This window comes from Gorilla gorilla, chromosome 21, assembly GCF_029281585.2.
Source record: "Gorilla gorilla gorilla isolate KB3781 chromosome 21, NHGRI_mGorGor1-v2.1_pri, whole genome shotgun sequence".
NCBI lineage: Eukaryota > Metazoa > Chordata > Mammalia > Primates > Hominidae > Gorilla > Gorilla gorilla.
Genome location: NC_073245.2, coordinates 17,739,925 through 17,761,478, shown reverse-complemented (window position 1 = coordinate 17,761,478; position 21,554 = coordinate 17,739,925). Strand labels below are relative to the sequence as shown.

Sequence of the window (21,554 nt, the reverse complement as noted above, 5' to 3'; positions counted from 1 at the left end):
CACCATCAGACCCCTTTCGCTTGCTATTCTGTCCTATTTTTCCTTAGAATTTGGGGGCTAAATACCTGGCACCTGTCAGCCAGTTAAAAGTGACCAGTGCAGCTGCCAGACTAAATACACAGGAGTCAGGTTTTCTGGGAAAGGGCTCTCTAACAAACCCCTACTCTTCGGAGTTGGGAGCGTTGGTTTGCCTGGAACCAGCTTCTGCTTTTCCTGTACTTCTGGGCTGAGCCGAGGGTCGACAGAGAGGAAAGCCATCCAGCTCCAGAGTCCCGACAACAAGTTGGTTGACCCTGCGGCCCTGAGCAGAACTCTCAGTCATGTCGCCCAAGCGAGACTCTCCCATCTATCCTATCTATCCTGACCCTTGCCTCCTGGGTCCTGATGCCTGCCAGACAAACTTCCTCTCGCCTCTCTTCTCTGAGGCTAGTCCCGCTTCTAAAAACCACTCCCTGTCTCTGGTACTTTTCTAGTTTGTCTTGCAAGAATGCATTCTAGTATAAACTTCAGGACTCTATCCCTTTCTTTAGGCACCCAGGCTCACCAATCAGAAAGACATAATTTTTGTCCAAAGCCCAATTGTAGGGGGGACTACCTGGAATTTTAGGATCCCTCCTCAGACAAGCAGGCCTGACAAAAGCTATTCCTGAACGTAGGATATGGGGAGCCTCAGACAATGTATCCTTCCTATTCATATAAGTGAGGACAAAAGGCATCACTCTTCCAACTCTGGAATTCCCTTCCCTTCCTCAGGGAATGGCCCTCCACTTCGTTTTTGGGGCATAACATCTTTATAGGACAGGGGTAAAGTCCCAATACACCAATCAGTGCTCTGTGTCTAGCTAAAGGTTTGTAAATGCACCAATCAGCACTATCTAAAAAAGCACCAATCAGCACTCTGTAAAATGGACCAATCAGCAGGATGTGGGCAGGGCCAAATAAGGAAATAAAAGCTGGCCACCTGAGCTAGCAGCAGCAACCCGCTCAGGTCCCCTTCCATGCTGTGGAAGCTTTGTCTTTCACTCTTCAAAATAAATCTTGCTGCTGCTCACTCTTTGGGTCCTCACTACCTTTATGAGCTATAACACTCACTGCGAAGGTCTATGGCTTCACTCCTGAAGTCAAGTGAGACCACAAACCCACCAGAAGGAAGAAACTCCAGACACATCTGAACATCTGAAGGAACAAACTCCGGACACACCATCTTTAAGAACTGTAACACTCACTGTGAGGGTCCGCAGCTTCATTCTTGAAGTCAGTGAGACCAAGAACGCACCAGAAGGAACCAATTCCAGACACAAGTTTATGATCCTCTAATGTTATTTTAATAGGAAAAATGGTAACAATGTATTGTTACTGTAATTAGTAGTAAGTGGCATGTTCTTTGATAAAGTAAGGATATTTGCTGCCATTAGGCATCTATAAATAATATCTTTTACTTGATCTGCTTTCTTGTTTTGTACATTTGCTTATACCAATTGCCAATATTTTTTGCTTATTACAAAATAATTTGCTTTTATTTTAGAAAAAGAAAATCAGACATATAGATAATTAAAAGTAGAAAAAAAACGGGCTTTGCACGGAGGTAGGAGCCGGGAGTGAAGTCTCATGAGAAGAGGTGGATTGCCATGGCAGAGCTCTCTGGGCTGTGTGTGTCTGATGCTTGGCCGCCAGAGCCGCAGTTGGTTTGCTGAGCCCATTAGTGTGCCCAACTGAGACACGACGCCTCCATGTCTTGCTACTTGTGTCCCCCTAACACGTCTCTCCTCATCAGGAATGTGGCTGACACCAGGTCTGAAGATTTACAGTGTGAATTTGGTCGTTATGGTCCTATAGTTGATGTGTGTGTTCCACTTGATTTCTGCACTCACTGTCCAAGATTTGCTTATAGTCAACTTGAGGATGTTTGTGATGCTGAAGATGCTTTACATAATTTGGACAGAAAGTGGATTTGTGGATGGCAGATTGAAATACAGTTTGTCCAGGGCATTGGAAGACACCAAATCAAATGGAAGCCAAGGAAGGGAGGAATGTGTACAGTTCTTCACACTATGATGATTATGACAGATACGGACATTCTAGAAGCTGAAGTTATGAAAGAAGATCAAGAAGTCAGTCTTTTGATAACAGTTTAGAAGATTGTATCTAGAAATAGACCGACTGGAAGACCACGGCATAGCAGAAGCCATTCTGACAATGACAGACCAAACTGCAGCTGGAATACCCAGTACAGTTCTGCTTACTACACTTAAACAAAGATCTGAAAGTGGAAAAAGAACCAAAGAAAGGCAGTTCAAGTGACCAAAGGGTGGGTGGAAGGTGCTGCAGTATGATGACTGCACGACTATTTTGACTCTGGTCAGAAAAGATACAAAAATATTATCGAAAACTACATGGAATAATTGAAGTCCTTTCAAATTTGAAAGTAAGCATTTTAGGACAAGTAAAAGGAAATTCAACTTTGTACTTGTGGAAACTAATTCCTCAATAGAAATAGGTTTATACTGATTCATGGCTAATGGGTCCATAATAAATTATTGGAAACTAGGATGTCTGAATATCAAGGAAGATAGCCATAGTGTCTGACAGTGCCTCTGTTGGTCTGTCTTAAACTGAATTGAGTGGGAAAAAGTATGGTCCAATATAAAAGTTCAATTTTTGCCATTATTGGCAAATCTTGCATTTGTTTATTTTGGTGCCAGTGTTTTCTGCTTAATCATTTGCTGTGTTGGCATCTGCATTTATTTGCTTGTACACCACATGCAATTTACATCTTCCTAACTACTCTCCTTCCCAGGTAAATTCCAATTATATTTAATATCCAGCTAAGAGGGCCCATCTCTTCTCACCTCTTTCCTGGTCAGTATGTTCAGCAAATATTTATTGAGCCCTTACTGTGGGTAAAACATTGTACTGGATAATTGAGGAGAAAAATAGATAATTCCTTATTCAGTAAATGTCTGCTGAGCACAATCTAGTGAATCATTACAGTGTGGCCTCGTTGTTTTGTTTGAGGTGTATTATTCATAACAGTATTTTTCATCATTCATATACTAATGTAATTATAGAACCCAATATAATATCAAAGATAAGTAATTGTGTGGTTATCTGCCATTTAAAAGTGTCCCATATTTCTTTGATCCCATTATTATAAATAATGAACAAATGATTTGTTTTAATCTGTAATAATCTGGTTTATTGTGCAGTGACTGTAATATACTAGAGTTAAGTTGTTTACTCTGCCTCACCAAACATATACTAGGAAATAACCCCCAAAATAAGTACTTAACTTTGCATTAGATATAAAGAAGACTGGGTGCTATAATTAGATTATTTTGAGGCAGACAGAGAGCTGTTATCCCACCTGATTAAGTATGTACTGTAATTGAGAAAATGCTCACCAAATTATACTTTTTAGTGATTTACATGTACATTTTATAGGGGACATGGACATGTTCTGTGTATAGTAAATAAATAACTTTTATAGTATCACAAAAAAGTAGAAAAAACACTCAAAATTCTACCATCTATATCAATTATGTTTACACACACATACACTCACACATATGCACACGCTTTTATTAAAATAAGCATATATTATAATACTACCTTGAAATTATTTTTCATTTAAAATAGAAGAACAGTAATTATATTTCATGCCATTAAATGTCTGATGCTTATTTTACACAATAGTAACATAGTTACTTATAATTATGAAGTTTTTAGAACATTCGATATAGATTTATCATATATTAGTATTCTAATTTTAGCATAATAATTCTAGAAGAATTTCTTTGACAAATAATGAGACAATGGCAAAATGGGGAAAATAATAGACGTAAAAGATTACAATGAGAACCTTTCTATTTGAAATAAGAGTCAGATGTATACAGATATTTCACTTAAATGTATGTGAATCTGCTGGGGAGAAGTCAGTCTTCCCTAGGGTGCCAATGGGGAGAACATAACTTTGGTTTGGAAAAGTGGGGAAAATGCTTGAATGTGAAGTCACTGAAACATTTGTCACACCACCAACCTCTTGAGGTCTATCTGAATGACTACTTCAATTGTGAAGATTCAGGGAGGCATTCTGAATGTTCTGGATGGAAGAGTTAAACTCTTAATTCTTCTTTTGCCTGTCCTGTTTCCTGAACTTCCTTCCCAGTGTTTCTTGCCTGAGGTCACCTCCAAAATAAATTGCTTGCATGGGAACTTAAATTATAGCATCCAGTTTTGAAAGAATATTTGGCATAAGAATAAGAATAAATTGTTTCTTGGAAATACATTAACAAATGACAGAAAGAAAATGGAACTCCTATTGTGAATTAGTCTTCTTCATTAAGGAAAAGATTTTTGTAACTGGAAGAAGTAGAATGAATATGGCAAAAAACTATTGAGTAATGAGAGAGTTTGAGACCTAAGCCCTAGCGGGATTAAATTATTTTTCCTTAATTTAACATGTCTCCATGCAGTGAGTATATTATCCCTTGGGCTATATTTTAGGCACTGTGAATACATTATTGAGATAGATCAAGGTCTATACTCATGAGCAGGGGTAGATAGAGAATTCCAAATAAAGTGAACAATAGATTACCTCCATAGGGTGATATGTCGAAATGAAGAAAATAAGGCAGGATAATGGAATGATTCATGTATCTTTTCATTCATTTATTAATTAGTTCATTCATTCAATAAATATTTAGTATCTACTAGTGTAAGATAACTACATGCTAATTTTTAAGAAGTATCAGAGAAGATTTCTGATAGAAATCTGAACTATAAAAATTATGTATTGGCTTTCAAAAACGGTGATGATGACATCATCAGGATTACTGTCTTTTCTTTTTCAGCTTAATACAATATTCTAGAATAGATTATCATGCATGTGATTTATGAACCTTTGGAAAATGATATAGCTAATCTCGAGGAGCTAGCATACATTTGTTCAAGACAAATCATGCCAAATTCACATGATTTCTCATTTTGTTAGAATCTCTAGAGAACAGAAAATTCCACGCATAAAATACATACCAATTGTTTCAATTACATCAATGCAGGTGACAGTATTTTTTGCAAGAACATCATACGTAAATAGCAGATTGAATGATAGAAGTGTTGATATTTAGTGTCTAAACATATGCCTGCTATGTGTTGGCAAATGGCTCTGTAATTTTCTAATGGAGTTTGACTGGCTATACTCTTAGCCCTGTTGACTCAGTATTTCTATGGATAATTTTGATAGAGTTTTAGATGTGAGGATGTGTAGATGGCTAAAACTGTAAGTGACAGACTCAAGAATAAAAGTCGTCAACTGACAGCAACACATTGAGCCAAAACCATTGAAATGAGATTAAGCAGAAACAAGTTTCAAGTTCTGTTTAGGTTCAGAAAGTCAGCTGCCTGAGTGAGCTTGTTTGGCCACAGTACAGATGGCAGAGGTCTGGGATTTCCATTTGATGACAACCATAAAATAAGCCAATGGTATGATGTGGCTGTTAAAAAAATAGACCAGCTCAATCTTGGGTTGCATTAATGAAATATTGTGTCTAGCACAATAGGGGCCCTCGAAAAGACAATTTCACCAAATTCTGTGAGATGATTTATGGGATGAAGTGTCAAACTCGTTACACTATATTTTAAGACTTCTCCAATTGGAATATGTTCAGAAAAAGACACACAGAATTTTGAAAATTCTATCTTTTGAGGCAAGGCCAAAAGTAAACGGGTATTGTTTTCCTTCAGGAGAAAAGACCAAGGAGATATTTACAGAGTGCTTTTGTCTACGTGGCAAGCTTTCATGTTTAAGAAGCCAGAGAATGCTAATCTAGGATATTGGTTTAAAGTTAGAGAAATGAAGATTTTGATCTAACATGAGGAACAAAATTCTGTTGTCCAAAACTATTGGTTCATGGCTAATGTCAAGGAAGATACCTTGCATTAGAGTCATTTAATCCAAAAGATTCATCCCAGAGCAGGGACTTGGATTAGATGGTATATCAGTTAGTTATCTATCACTGTATAACAAATTACTTCTAAATGTATAGGCTTAAAAATTTATTTTGCCTTAGCTTTTATGGGTCAGGAATTCAGAAGGGTTTGCCTGGGTAGTTCTCACTTGGCGTGTCTCATGCAGTTGCAGCTATATATTGACTGTAGTTGCAACCATATAAAGAAGGCTTACTGGACTGAATGTCCAAGGTACCTCACTCAGGTTTTCCTGGCACTTGGCTGAGAGATTAGGTGGGGCTGCCACTGGAGCATGTATATGTGATTTTTTTCTGTGTCCTCAACTTATGCACATTATAGTTTCTTCAGGATATTTGGGGTTCTTATAATGTAAGTTCATGGATATAAGTAAAAGCATGTGTCCCTGCGCTCAAGACAGAAGCTGCATTACCCACTATGATATAGCTTCAGAAATTGTGCTACCTCTTTTGACCATTTGCAAGTGAGTCAGAAGCCCACAAAGATGGATGAAAGGGAGATGTAATCCCACTTTTGAAGGAAAGAGTGTCCAAAATTTGTGGACATTTAATAAAACTGTCACAGATGACCTCTTAACTTCCAGCTTGAAGTCTCTGATTTTATGTTAATTACTGATGGTAAGATTTTTTTTTTTTTTTTTTTTTTGAGATGGAGTCTCGCTCTGTCGCCCAGGCTGGAGTGCAGTGGCGCGATCTCGGCTCACTGCAAGCTCCACCTCCTGGGTTCACGCCATTCTCCTGCCTCAGCCTCCCACGTAGCTGGGACTACAGGCGCCCGCCAACACGCCCGGCTAATTTTTTGTATTTTTTAGTGGAGACGGGGTTTCACTGTGTTAGCCAGGATGGTCTCGATCTCCTGACCTCGTGATCCGCCCGCCTCGGCCTCCCAAAGTGCTGGGATTACAGGCGTGAGCCACCGCGCCCGGCCTGATGGTAAGATTTTTAAGGGAAATAGGGAATGTAGATGTTATCTTCTAAAAGTTTGGGGTTAATATCTGAGCTTTCTTGACATTATTCATTTGTACTATCACAAAGGATTTTTAGTTTAATTTTATACACACGTATACAGGATGTTATGAGAAATGCAAAGCTAAAGAAATTTATTGGAAATTATGAATATAAATACATAAATCAGGAGAGTTCAGTGGGTTTAGGCCAGTGGTAAGGCCATGATGAGACCAGGCATGCAATTGACAAGCTCAGACAATGGAGGCTTCTACACTTGCCTTGTTGGGTAGAAATATCTATTGGAAATAAACATTTAAATTTAATCACTGTGTTTGGTGACAGATAAACTTGGAGTGTTGTGCCTTATGAAGTTGTGCTCATCCAGATGGAGACCTAACTCTTCGCAGAATCTCAATTCCAACCACCACTAAAGACAGTATATATACGCTGGTTTCCAGTACTACTCATTTTGATAACTTCTAAGGGCCCTGATTCATACCTAACTGTTGCTCTCATCTGCCCACTAGAGTTTGATGTGGCCTTGGGTTCTCCTGATATCTGACCCTGGCCATACCCTAACACTACTTCTGCTACTCTAACTAGATTTTAGCCTTTTTACTACTTCTTAATAGCATCTGACACTAGCCCAACTGGGATTTGTCTTGATGTCCCTAGGAGGTGCTGACGATCTCCCCACCCTTATCACATCGCTGAGATTCACCTATTTTTTTTTTTTTTTTTTGAGACAGAGTCTTGTTCTGTCTCCCAGGCTGGAGTGCAGTGGTGGGATCTTGGCTCACTAGGAGCTCCACCTCCCGGGTTCACGTCATTCTCCTGCCTCAGCCTCCCAAGTAGCTGGGACTACAGGCGCCTGCTACCATGCCTGGCTAATTTTTTTTGTATTTTTAGTAGAGATGGGGTTTCACCGTGTTAGCCAGGATGGTCTCGATCTCCTGACCTCATGATCCGCCCACCTCAGCCTCCCAAAGTGCTGAGATTACAGGTGTGAGCCACCGGAGATTCACCTATTTCTAATTACGCTTTAGAGATTCTAGTAAAAGGACTTTGTTTATCATAGATTTTTTCTCACTTGAGGAAGTACATCTATGTTTTTATAGAGTAGCCTCTAAATAAATATTTGGTGGAGTTAATCAGACTTGAATCCTTTCTTGGTATTTTCCTCTGCTCTTTTTATCTTCTCTTGAGATGAAGAAAATAGAAATAGTGATTGATGACTTGCCTTTTCCACCATTTATTTTTCTTACTGACTCAAGTTTTAATTAACTTCTTTTACACTGATTGGTGCTTTTTTGGACATATTTTTGCAGAATATTTCCCAGAATTCCTGGCTGCCGCTTTACTTGTACCTCTCAAGGAGGAATTAGCCAGTACTTTCAAAGATGATTTTGTTGAAAAAGTATAATCTGCCACTTGCACAGTAAATACTTTTCATATTTTCATATTTTGACCTTAATTTTATTTCAAATCCTACTTCCATTCACTAGATCAAAATAGGAGACCTCTAGGTGAGAAGAAGCACCAGCTATAGCTCAACAGAAAAAACAAATAATAACAATTTTTTTATTATAAAATATTACCTTAATTAGAACTTCCCCTTGATATACAAAGTACGGTGAAGAGTCATGAGATCTAAATGGCACTTATCAATGTCCCCATGGATGGGAATTCACAAATAGGTAATTTGGATAAACAACATGCTGGTTTTCAAGGATTGTAATGAGACTCTTATCTCATTCTTTAACTTTTTTTCCCCTTTAAAGAACAAAAACATACTTATTTGCGACAAAGCTACAAAACAATCCCTACAAGAAGTCCAAATCTTCCTCTTCACCAATACTCTTTCTGGTGGAATATTTCTACCCCAGGCTAATGTTAAACTTCTTCAGACCTTTCATGTACAGCCCAGTTTGTGGTAACCCAATTGTGTCAGATGTATCAACCCATCCAGGTATACGCTCAGAGTTCAGGCCAACATTTGGCCAATGTCTGCAAAGTCTGGCTAAATAGATTATTTACTTTTTTGGCAGCTGAAAAAGAGCTGAAATATGGTTTGAGTTTTTGCGTCAAATGTTTTCTTGAAAAATCAGAGAATTTACTGCTGTAAAATGTCCAGTGATTAAGAATATACAATAAGGCAGCCTGTTTTTCAACAATATATATGCTCTTATTAAAGCATCAGTGACACATATCCTGTGTTATTCTTGAATCGTTACTGGTGGTTACAACCATCCTTTACCATAATCAAAAGAATGTCAGAAAAGAGAAGGCAGGGAATATTCTCCTGAAGTCATTATCGCTTGATAAATTTGGAGTGTTTGACTGGTCTCTAGAATTGTGATCTGAAAAATATTGGGTTACTTTGGACGGGTAAAAACTTGCCATTTCATTGTCTCAGACTAACAATGGATCCGGAACCTGAGTTGTGGGGCCGCTCATGGCAAGAGGCAATTGAAAAGATGAGAATAGATGTTTTTTTTTTTTTTTTTTTTTTTTTTTTGAGACTGAGTCTGGCTCTGTTGCCCAGGCTGGAGTGCAGTGGTGCAATCTCAGCTCACTGCAAGCTCCGCCTCCCAGGTTCACGCCATTCTCCTGCCTCAGCCTCCCGAGTAGCTGGGACTACAGGCGCCCGCCACCACGCCCGGCTAATTTTTTGTATTTTTAGTAGAGACGGGGTTTCACCATGTTAGCCAGGATGGTCTCGATCTCCTGACCTCGTGATCCGCCCGCCTCGGCCTCCCAAAGTGCTGGGATTACAGGCGTGAGCCACCGCGCCCGGCCGAGAATAGATGTTAAACTTACTCTTAGTAGAGACTGCGTCTGAGCTAGTGCTAATGTACACACAATTTTCAGTGTTCAGATGACTTAAAACAAGAAGAAAAACAACATGTTGATAACTTTTATGCAATTTACAAGCGACTACAGAAAGTGCAGTCATGTTTTCTAATGGAAAAAGAAAAGAGAAAAGGTATTTATTTTTTAATGATCACAAAGAGTCCTGGCCAGTTAAAAAATTTCTACTAATAAGGAATAACATTCTTTGTAAAAAATTAGATGTAAATAAAGCACAGGTAATAACAAATAAAATGACAACAACAAAAGTAAAACCCAAGCACATCATGATTCTAGCTTAAATAATTACTGATAAAATATATGTAATCTATATATTACTTCTAAGAGTTTTGATGCACATATGTTAAATGTATATTTAAAATATTAAAAATATTGAGTAGATAAATTAAGTAGATCTTATTTTATACCGTATTTTATGCATACTTTTTCAGTTAATATATGTTTTTCATGTCACATTTTTTCTAAGCCCATTACTTCTAGATATATCCTATTTTATTATAAAGATACAGCAACTGACTTTTGAGTAAGACTTCCTGTTGAATACTTAGGTTTATTGGCCATTTGAAAAAATTAATAAACACTACTATGATAAACCAGCTTGTGAATTAAATGTTACATAACTAAGTAATTTTTCTCCTCAGGAAAAATTCTTGAAAGTGTAAAGCCTTCAGTGACTTCACATTGGCTATAGAATAAAGTCAGGTTTTCTCACTTGGGCTCATATTTCCTCCACTCAGTTCCAGCCACACTGGACATATGATTAGTCTATTCATTGAGAGTTTGGCTTTCTTCCAGCTGGGCACCTGGTAGGAGTGCATTTCCTGGGCCCTTTTGTTGAGGTCCCATGACTAGTCTTATTATTATTTAAAAAATTATTTTTTTTTAGTTACATAGTAGATGTATTTATTTATGGAGTACATAAGATAGTTTAACACAGGCACACAATGCATAATAATCACTTCATGGTAAAAGGGCATCCATCCTCTCAGATATTTATCTTTTGTATTACAAACAATCCAGTTATGCTCTTTTAGTTATTTTAAAATGCACAAATTATTTTTGACTATAGTCACCCTGTTGTACTATTCAATGGTAGATCTTATTTTTTCTTTCTAATTCCTTTTTGTACCCATTAACCATCCCTACTTCCCCCACACCCTCACTACCCTTCCCAGCCTCTAATAACCACTCTTCTACTCTCTATCTCCATGAGCTCAATTGTTTTAATTTTTAGATCTCACAAATAAGTGAAAATATGCAACGTTTGTATGTCTATGCCTGGCTTATTTCACTTAACATAATGACCTTTAGGCCTTTTAGCCTTTTCCTCTTACCATTGTGACTGATAATATTCTAGACAGAGGCTGATTTATCAAATGGATCCAGAGTGAGAGGAATGAGAAGTAGAGCTGATTAGAGCAATGTCAATTCACATTTGCTATAAAATGTGAGTACAAAATAAAACTTTGGGCCAGACATGGTGGTTCATGCCTGTAATCCTAGCACTTTGGGAGGCTGAGGCGAGCAAATCACCTGAGGTCAGGAGTTCGAGACCAGACTGACCAACCTGGTAAAACCCTGTCTCTACTAAAACTACAAAAATTAGCTAAGTGTGGTGGCACACACCTGTAATGCCAGCTACTCAGGAGGCTGAGGCAGGGGAATCACCTGAACCTGGGAGGTGGAGGTTGCAGTGAGCTGAGATCGTGCCATTGCACTGCAGCCTGGGTGATGAGAGTGAAACTCTTTCTCAAAGAAAAGAAGAAAGAAAGAAAGAAAGAGAGAGGGAGGGAGGGAGGGAGGAAGGAAGGAAGGAAGGAAGAAAGAAAGAAAAATTTTGGTAGTTTAAATCACTGAAATATTAGGCTTGTTTGTTACTGCAGCAAAGCATGGCTTACCCTGACTGATACACTGACCTTCATGTGCTTCATTCCTTTTCCTTCCTTATGTTATTTGTACATATTATTACATTTGCCTGCCACTTCCCTTCCTTTACTAGTAAACATTTACTTACTCAATTCTTTAAGGCTCACTGCACCCTAGAAAATTTTGCCAAAGTTCTGGGACTGCCCAATTTACCTTTATTATAGGCACTTTTAAGTCCACATAGATCTTTCTCAGTGCTTGCCAAAATGGCAGTTTTACATTGTTTACTTCATTAGTATGCCTATTTTTTTTGTAATGTGTATCTTGTCTTACAGATCATAACCACTGTGAGAGGTAGATATTTTACAAAGTGCTTGGCACATAATAATCACCCAATAAATTATTTGCTAAATGAATAAATAAACATCAAGACACATTTCTGAGTTTTATCATTTTCTAGACAAATGGATTTCTGAAAACATTTCATACCATATTGCATGAAAATGGCCATTCTTCTTAACCTGTATCAATAGCTTGCACATTTTAGAAATAAAAAGATCTCATTGCTCATTGTTTCAATTTTAATTTCTTTCGAAGTATGAAATATTTTCATTGCTTCATTGGTCATTTATATTTCTCGTGGCCTATTCATATTTTTTGCTCAATTTGAATTGGGTTTAAATCACTTATAATTGAAAGGATATTGAATAATGTAAAATACCAAAGCAATTCAGGTTTGTTCTGCTCTGTGGATATTGCATGTCACATCTTTCTGGGTATCAAGTCCTTTCTGACTTTTTCCAGAACATTCTGAGTGTGAAAATGACTAACTTGACAATATCAAAGGTATTGAGCAGCTAGTAATAAGGAAATATTTTTATTCCTAGTCCACTAATTTTCCTTCTGCAGAATGTTTTTAAGAATCCCATGAAGAGACCGGTAACTAATAGGACAGTATTTGGACTGTGAAGGTATTATCAAGTCACTAATACTTTAGAACTCTGATACTATCTTGTCTAGCTGTCAACTCACCAAACGAACTAAACTCAGTCATGTATGCACAAACCAAAACCACACAAATTATAGCCTAATTTCTGTTATGATACATAGGACATGGCATAACAAGATTACTTGTAAACTAATTGTTTTCTATTCTTTGGACCCAGATAATTCAAAGTATGAATAAACTCTTTCAAAATAAATATATTTATCTATGCTTTGTGGTTCCCACTTCTGGTCAAATGCATCCTTTTATTTTCCTATAAGGGTTTCCTCTATAAAAAGTCACAAAATAAGTTTTCTATTAAGCTTTTTCATCTTTAGCCTTAAAATATAAATCCTGTTCTCTTTGTAGGAAGAGCTAATTTCTGGTGAATTCTATTTCCTAGAGAAAATGCTCTATATTTATGTCTTTGTATATATGCATATATATATTTATATACATATATATGTCAAAAAATGTATATACACACTTTCCTAATTTGATCCTGACATTCACATGAAAATTCTAGAGGGCCAACTTTGCAATGTTGAGCTTCATTACAGTGTCGATCTCCACAAAACAAAACAACAATAACAAAAACCACTTTCTTTTTGTCTGACACTTGTGATCTTTTCCTCTAGAATTTGGTGTTGTTCAATTGATTGCTCTGTTTCAGTGAAGCAAACTGCATTTCCAGATTTAGAGCGCACCATCTTTTATAGAGGTATGTTGAAGGAATTATTAATAAATATCTCATATATGTCGTGCATTGTTTCAGAAAGCAGATACCTGCAGAGAGGACCAACACCAGTGTCCACTAGATTCACTGAACTGTCTTGGTGTTTGAGTGAGTTTTCCCACCTTGTCACAATCACGATATCCTTTGTGTCTTGTTGGGCTGGCCTACAATATATTACTGTTCTACGTACCACACACATGTGCCACAGATGGTCATTTTTAATTTCAGAGCTCAACTGTAATAAATTCAGCACATTAATATTTGGCTAAGATTAAGTGCTGGGAGGCTATCACGGAAAACTCATCAGTCAAGTCCATCTCTAACCAGGCAGTGGTGATTCCATTTCTACAAAATAAATCTTTGTCATTCTCTCTCCTCTGCCTCACAACCTATTTTCTTTCTTTGCGAGGAAGATGTAAATCGAATCCACACGCTAACATTTGCTTACAAGCTGTGCAAAAGAACTCAGGGTTTTGGTATTTGGTTGAAAAAGACCTTTCTGAGAGACATGCTAATAGCTGTGTAAGTCAGAGTGGGTCCTGGGTTTCTTTTTGCCCTTTGTTTGGACTCTGCATTTATTTTATTTATTTTATTATATTTTTCTAAATCAAATCAGTAGAAGGCAGCTGGATCAGCAGCAGCAATTCTAGTGGAATCACTCTGTTGAGGGCATGATCCGATTTCTGTACTTAGGTTAAGAAAGAAGACAACATCTTCAGATGGGCATGTAATGAGAAAATACTAATACTAGATAAAAGTGGACAAAACAATCACGAAGAAGCCCACAGAGATTAATATGTGATCGTTAGGGATGTGAGAGAGTGAGAGAGGGTGACTAAGGACTAAATGAGGTACATATGAATAGGGTTGCAGGGAAAGATGAACTCTCAGGAACTTTGAGAAGAACATTATTTAGGATTGGAAAAGGTTTTTTCACCATGGAGTTTCTTCCACCTCCTTGCCTTGAATATAACCTGTAATTCCTCAAAGGGCACTTCTTTCCTTGTAAGCCTCTTAAAGCAGTGACATTTCTTTTCTCTGGCTCTATGTGCCTCTGAGTTTGGAGGTGTATTGGTATACACCTTGCTTCTCATTGCCACTTTGAACTCATGCTACCCTGGCATAGCACCTTCTCCATCCTCTGGTTTTGTCCTCTATCCAGATCTTGGTCACTCGTTTCATTTATCAAAGACTTGGGCAACTGGTCCATAGATTTCTTCTTCATCCCAATTCTTTAGCATCCACATATCTTTCCTTATACTCATCCCTTCCAAGTTGCCTTAGCTGCCCCTTCCCACAGTCATTCCTTGAACTTTGTCTGGACCTTGAACTGCTCAACTTTCATGAATTCTTAGTCATACACTAAGCACAATGTTGTCTCTTTCCCAATTTTCTGCCCGACTTGAACCATGACCCACTGTCATTATTCTCTCTCTCAATAGACCCCTATCCATTCTTTCTTTCAATTCACTCATTTTTTCCTTTATTTCTCTCCATTTAAATCTTATACTCCCAAATTTGTTATTGCAGTAATATTCTTGCCAGTAACCCAGCTGGCACTGGCTCTTTTGTCCATATTTACATTGTAATATCTTAATTTTGTCCCCATTTAATTGCCATCTTTGTGTTTACATCTGAACAGATCCACATGGCAGATATGCTATGCTATTTCATGAATTACACATTCCTTGTCACCAGTCTCAATAGTTCCATTTTCCTGGCCATTTTGTTATGATTTATGGTCATCTTATTCTTTTTACTCTTCATGAGGGTCATTTCAAATAAGCTCCACTCTTCTCAATGTCTAACCCCTCTTCTCCATTAGCGTCAGATGATATCACTTCCAATTAAGTCCTATCCCTCAACCTGGCTTTTGTATCTTATCTTTTCCAGTCCTTTTATTAACTTGGATTATTTATCCCTTTCTCCCTTAAATATTTAGCCTGGATCCTTCCCATTGTTCTTTGAATAGGCTGAACTTTCCACATGAAATATTAATTAAACAATCTACCATCCTCCAGCTACAACCCTATATCTTTCTTTTCACTGTCTGTAATTGTTAATTTAGTGTGTTAACTTGGCTAGGCTATAGTAATCAGTTGTTTGGCCAAACACTAGTCCATGTGTTGCTGTAAAGGTATTTTGTAGATGTGATTAACATTTACAGTGAACAGACTTCATGTAAGGCAAACTACCTTCCATAATGTAGATGGTTCTCATCCTATCAGTTGAAGATCTTAAGAACAAAGATGGAGGTTTCCCAAGGAAGAAGGAATTATTTCTCCAGACTTTAACATATAAATTCTACCTGAGTTTCTAGCCTCCAAATTCAAGACTGCCACATCAACTTCTACCTGAATTTTCAGACTGCCCACTTGCCTATGGATTTCAGACTTACCAACCTCTATGACTATATGAGCCAATTTCTTAAAAGCTCTGTATCTCTAATATTGTGTATATATATTATTATTAATATTATATATAGACTCACACACAAAAACACACACATACACACACACACACACACACATATGCCAATGTCACTTTCTCAGTGAGAACTTTCCTGACCATACCATTTATGATTACAACTCCTTTCCCTTGCAGCCCTTCCTGTGTTCCCTGTATATAAGCAGCTGCTTGTACTTACTCACTTAATGTCCTCTGGAACAATCACATAAGCTCCTGGAAGACAGGATGTTTTTTTTCCTTTTTTCATTATCCTGTATCCCTGTTACCTAGAACAATGTCATAAAATATTTTTATTTATGAGATGAATAAGTGCGTAAATAATGAATCTGACTTTTAAAATTAGTATTCAAAAATCATTATGTAATACTTGCATGGTATGCGATCATGTATTTTAAGTAGTAGTTGGTATTACTAATAAAGTTTTATTAGATTATTTAAATTGAATCTTTAATAGTCTTCAAATCCAAACTGTATAAATATCATTTAAACTGAGAAAAGATGCTATTTACTTATAAAAGTAAAATTATAGAATTACAAAATTTAAAAATGGTTGTAAAATTATAAAATTAAAAAGTATGATTGATTGACAAGTAAATTAAAAATGGCATGGTATATCATGTTTTGTTAGAGGATAGAAGTTCATTACAATATATTTTGAAATGTAGTTATATATTTAATCATCATAAATGCAATCACTTTTGTGATCTGATTTTTGGAATATTCCCTTTTTGCAACAGGAATCAGCTGGTATATTGTTCTAAAAAGTGTGTGTGTTTCTAAGTTATAAGATATATATTTTCATTCCAGCACTTTGAGAGGCCGAGGTGGGTGGATCATGAGGTCAGGAGATCAAGACTATCCTGGTTAACACGGTGAAACCCCGTCTCTACTAAAAACACAAAAAAATTAGCTGGGTGTGGTGGTGGGTGCCTGTAGTCCCAGCTACTCAGGAGGCTGAGACAGGAGAATGGCGTGAATCCGGGAGGTGGAGCTTGGAGCTTGCAGTGAGCTGAGATTTTGCCACTGCACTCCAGCCTGGGTGACAGAGCGAGACTCTGTCCCAAAAAAAAAAAAAAAAAGATATATATTTTCTCTTTTTAATCATAAATTTTCTAAGAGCTAAAGTTATTCTGATTTGATCTGCAGGCATTTTATCCAGAAGAATTAAATGTCCTGATTTAGTGGTGGTCATTTTGAGAAAATTCATATAATTAGTATAATTTATGTGATCGCTCTATTATAATTGATGCTTTTTAGTAATCAAGTCCTAGACAGGATATTTCTCACCTTCCTGTAAACTCTCATGACATTTTGCTCACACTTCTAAAGCACAGCCCGCACTATAGATTTTTATTGTCTTATATCCAACACAATGTTACAGTCAATTCCTGACATATAATAGCTACTTAGTAAATGCTTCTTGCAGGAATGAATGAATGGATGAGCACTATCAGAATAGGTGTTTAATCATCTTGACAATAAGATTGCTATAATTTCAACTTTATATTTTCATTTTAAGCAAATGTGCTCTTCAGTGGGTTATAGAAAACATACTTCACTGTTTATTGCCTACTCCCATTCCAATAATGCTATGCTTACTTATCTCCCTCTTGATAGTCCATCAGTGATTCTGAAGCCATGTGATGATCTAGATCCATGCTATGCAATGTGAGATCCAGTGATAAGCTGCATCAGCATCCCCTACAAGCTTGCTAGAAGCATGGACCCTCTCCAGACCCTACTAAATCAAAATCTGCACTTGACCAGGATCCCAAAAAGATCTATAAGTTCCCCAGCACATCAATACTTGAGATGCTTGAGAAGCACTGCTCTGGATCAATGATTTTTGTTTCCTTCCTTCTCCTTTCCTGTCCTCTTTCCTCTCTTCATCTTTCTTTCTCAAACAGAGCATTTTTAAAAATAAAAGTTTATAGAGAACTTGGTATATGAAACTGTTAATGGGACATTTTATTCCTACAATTTCTTGTATGAATTCAAATAAAACAATCACTTTTAAAATAATATTATAATAATAGTAGGGTCATAATGATATGTTTGATATTGGTTACTGGCTTTTATGGTTAGCAGTTATAGCATTTAATTCATTAAATGTGTCAGCATTCAATTTATTTATATTATTTGTTTTGATTAAAAAGTCAAGAAAATTCCACTCATTTGAAACCATAATTACATGTATTAACTTTTTTTTTTTTTTTTTTTTAAAAAAAACCCTTGTTTTATAGTGTTAAGATTAACTGAACTAAAAACCTGAAAGTGAATTATTAGGGCACTATTTTGTTATAAATTGCAAACAATATCTTATAATTGGTAACATTCTTTATTGTAATTGTAAAAGTCAAACGACAAAAGGCCAAAATGTATCATATAAAGGTAATGCAGTAATATGCGATTATTAAAACATGATGGACTGCTATATGTGAACTTATTATTAAACAACTGCTTTGACAGAAGGTTCCTTTGAGTGATAAACGTAAGCTTTGACTGAGGCTTGAGTATAAGATACAGGGGCTAGTGCTGTAGCCCCTTGATATTCAAGTATGGTCTGGGTATAGCAACATCAGTATTGCCTGGGAACTAGTCAGAAATGCAGAATCTCACGCTCTACCTGGAGAACACTGAATCAGAATCCCTGAGAGTGGGGCCCAGCAATCAGTGTTTTAACAAGTCAAGTGATCTTGATGCAGTTTCAGATTGAGGGGGTGCTGAGGTAGAAGTCCATGCACTTGGACATTATAACTACATAGGTATGTATAGGCCAGAGGTGACACAAAGATCAGTTTAGAAGCCCTAGGGTAGTGCAAGTCTTAATTAATGATTCATTTATAAGCATTTTAAATATTTGTAGATAGAAGGTAGAAGGAGATGCATTTAAATTTCATGTAAAATAAATTAACTTGAATGCAAACGATTATTCTAATATATCCACTTTATAGTATAAATTAAATATTTGTTTCAATTTTGTATTAATGTTTTACAAACAGATAATTATATTTCAAAGAGAAATGTGGATTAAAATGTCTGGAAGTCCTGAGATAAAATCCCATCACTACTATGTAGTTGATCACAATTTTCTGGGACAGAAAGGCAGAAAGAGACAGTTAAGACTCTGGGGTCTCTGAGAACTAGGCAAATGGTATTATGAGATAAGAAGAGGAAACCTCTGGCTAAGAATGTGGATAGATAGGGAGCTTCTAGGCCCAGGCAGGGAGGAATTACACACTTAGGAACTATAAGCCCATTGATATGGTTGTAGGGTTTTGCAGTCTGATGGACAAAAAATGTCAGCTTCTTTTCTTTTGATTTTTAAACACTTTATTAAGATTTAATTCATGGCCAGGCACAGTAGCGCATGCGTATAATCCCAGCACTTTGGGAGGCCGAAGCTGGCAGATAACTTGAGATCAGGAGTTCGAGACCAGCATGGCCAACATGGCGAAACCCCATCTTTACTCAAAAACAAAATTAGCCGGGTGTGGCTGCAGATGCCTGTAATCCCAGCTACTTGGGAGGCTGAAGCAGGAAAATCACGTGAACCCAGGAGGCGGAGGTTGCAATGAGCCGAGATCGTGTCACTGCACTCCAGCCTGAGTGACAGAGTGAGACTCGGTCTCAAAAAAAATAAAAAATAAAATAAAATAATATAAGATTTAATTCACATACCATGAAATTCACCAACTTCACATTTATAGTTTGGTGATTTTTAGCACATTCACAGACTTATACTACCATCACCACTATATAATTTTAGAACATTTTAATCATCCCACAAAGAAACTTCGATATCCATTTAGCGTCACTATCCATCTTTCCTACACCCACAATCCTCAACTCTAGGCAAACTCTACTCTACTTACGTTTCTATAGATTTGCCTATTCTGGACTTTTCATATAAGTAAAATCATTTAATACATTTTTTTGTATATTTTTTATGCCTGACTTCTTTTATTTTTCATGTTTTCAATGCTCAACCACATTATAGAATGTATCAGCACTTTATTACTTTTCTTGCTGAATAAAATTGCAGCATGTGATTGTATGGATATAACACATTTTATTGACCATTCATCGACTGAAGGACATTTGGGTTGTTTCTACTTTATGGCTATTATGAATAATGCTCGAGATGAATATTTGTGAATACTTTTTTTTTTGTGGACATATGTTTTCATTTCCCCTGGGTATACAATTAGGAGTGGAATTACCAGCTCATATGGTAACTCTGTGTTTAACCTTTAGAAGGACTGCCAGACTGACTTCAAATAATGTTGGTTGCATCATTTTACACTCTCACCAACAAGGTATGAGGGTTCCAATTTCTCCACATCCTGCCAACACTTGTTATTGTCTGTCATTTTGATTATAGCCATTCTAGTGAGTATGAAGTGGCTTTTCATTGCGGTTTTTATAGGCAATACCAATTGCTGGAGAGGATGTGGAGAAAAGGAAACTCTCTTAAACTGATGGTGGGAATGTAGATTAGTATAAGCACTATGGAGAGCAGGTTGGCAGTTCTTCAAAAAACTAGAAATAGAGCTACCATTTGATCCTGAAATCCCACTGCTGGTTATATACACAAAAGAAAGGAAATCCGTATATCTAAAAGACATCTGCACTTCCATGTTTGTTGCAGTACTGCTCACAATAGCCAAAATTTGGAAGCAACCTAAGTGTCTATCAACAGAAAAATGGATAAAACACTTGGTGGGAGGGGTGACAGTGGGCACAGCTTCAGCCGACTTAAACATTCCTGTCTGCCAGCTCTGAAGAGAGAAGCAAATCTCCCAGCACAGCACTTGAGCTCTCCTAAGTGACAGACTGCCTCCTCAAGTGGGTCTCTGACCCCTGTGCCTCCTAACTGGGAGACGCCTCCCAGCAAGGGTCGACAGACATCTCATACAGGAGAGCTCTGGCTGGCATCTGGTGGGTGCCCCTCTGGGACGAAGCTTCCAGAGGAAGGAACAGGCAGCAATGTTTGCTGTTCTGCAGCCTCTGCTGGTAATACCCAGGCAAACAGGGGCTGGAGTGGACCTCTAGCAAACTCCAGCAGACCTGCAGCAGAGGGGCCTAACTGTTAGAAGGAAAACTAACAAACAGAAAGGAATAGCATCAACATCAACAAAAAGGACGTAAACACAGAAACCCTATCCAAAGCTCACCAACATCAAAGACCAAAGGTTGTAGAGCTTAAGAGAAAATCAATTAGTCTTTCACCACTAAGTTTTATTTTAGCTGTAGGTTTTTTTCATACATATCTCTTATAAGAATATAAGAATGTATTTTGAAAGCATTTTTATTGTTAATATATGTGAACGTTTCATTAATAATGTTAGATTTTATTGTAGGCTTTTCCTGCATGTACTAATGTTCCAATTTTAATATGGTAAATTGCAATGACTGAATGATGAATGATGAACTCACCTTGCATTCCTGGGATAAACTCCACTAATTGTGATTTGTTATTCTTTTCATATATTACTAAATTTTATTTGTCAATACTTGTTATGAATGTTTGTGTCTATATTCGTGAACATTAAATGTTTATAGCAGTTTTTCCTTGTAATGCTTCTATCTGCTTTTGGTATTAGGATAATGCTGGCCTCATAGGATGATTTCAAAAGCATATCCTCTACTTTCACTTTCTGGAAGAGGATGTATAGATTGGTTTTCTTTCTTT

General features: G+C 37.1%; 1 pseudogene; it reads left to right on the top strand.

The window, feature by feature from the left end:
- Positions 1-1,603: 1,603 nt before the first annotated feature.
- LOC101149751 (serine/arginine-rich splicing factor 10-like) lies at positions 1,604-17,762 on the top strand (annotated as a pseudogene).
- The last annotated feature ends 3,792 nt before the right edge of the window (positions 17,763-21,554 follow it).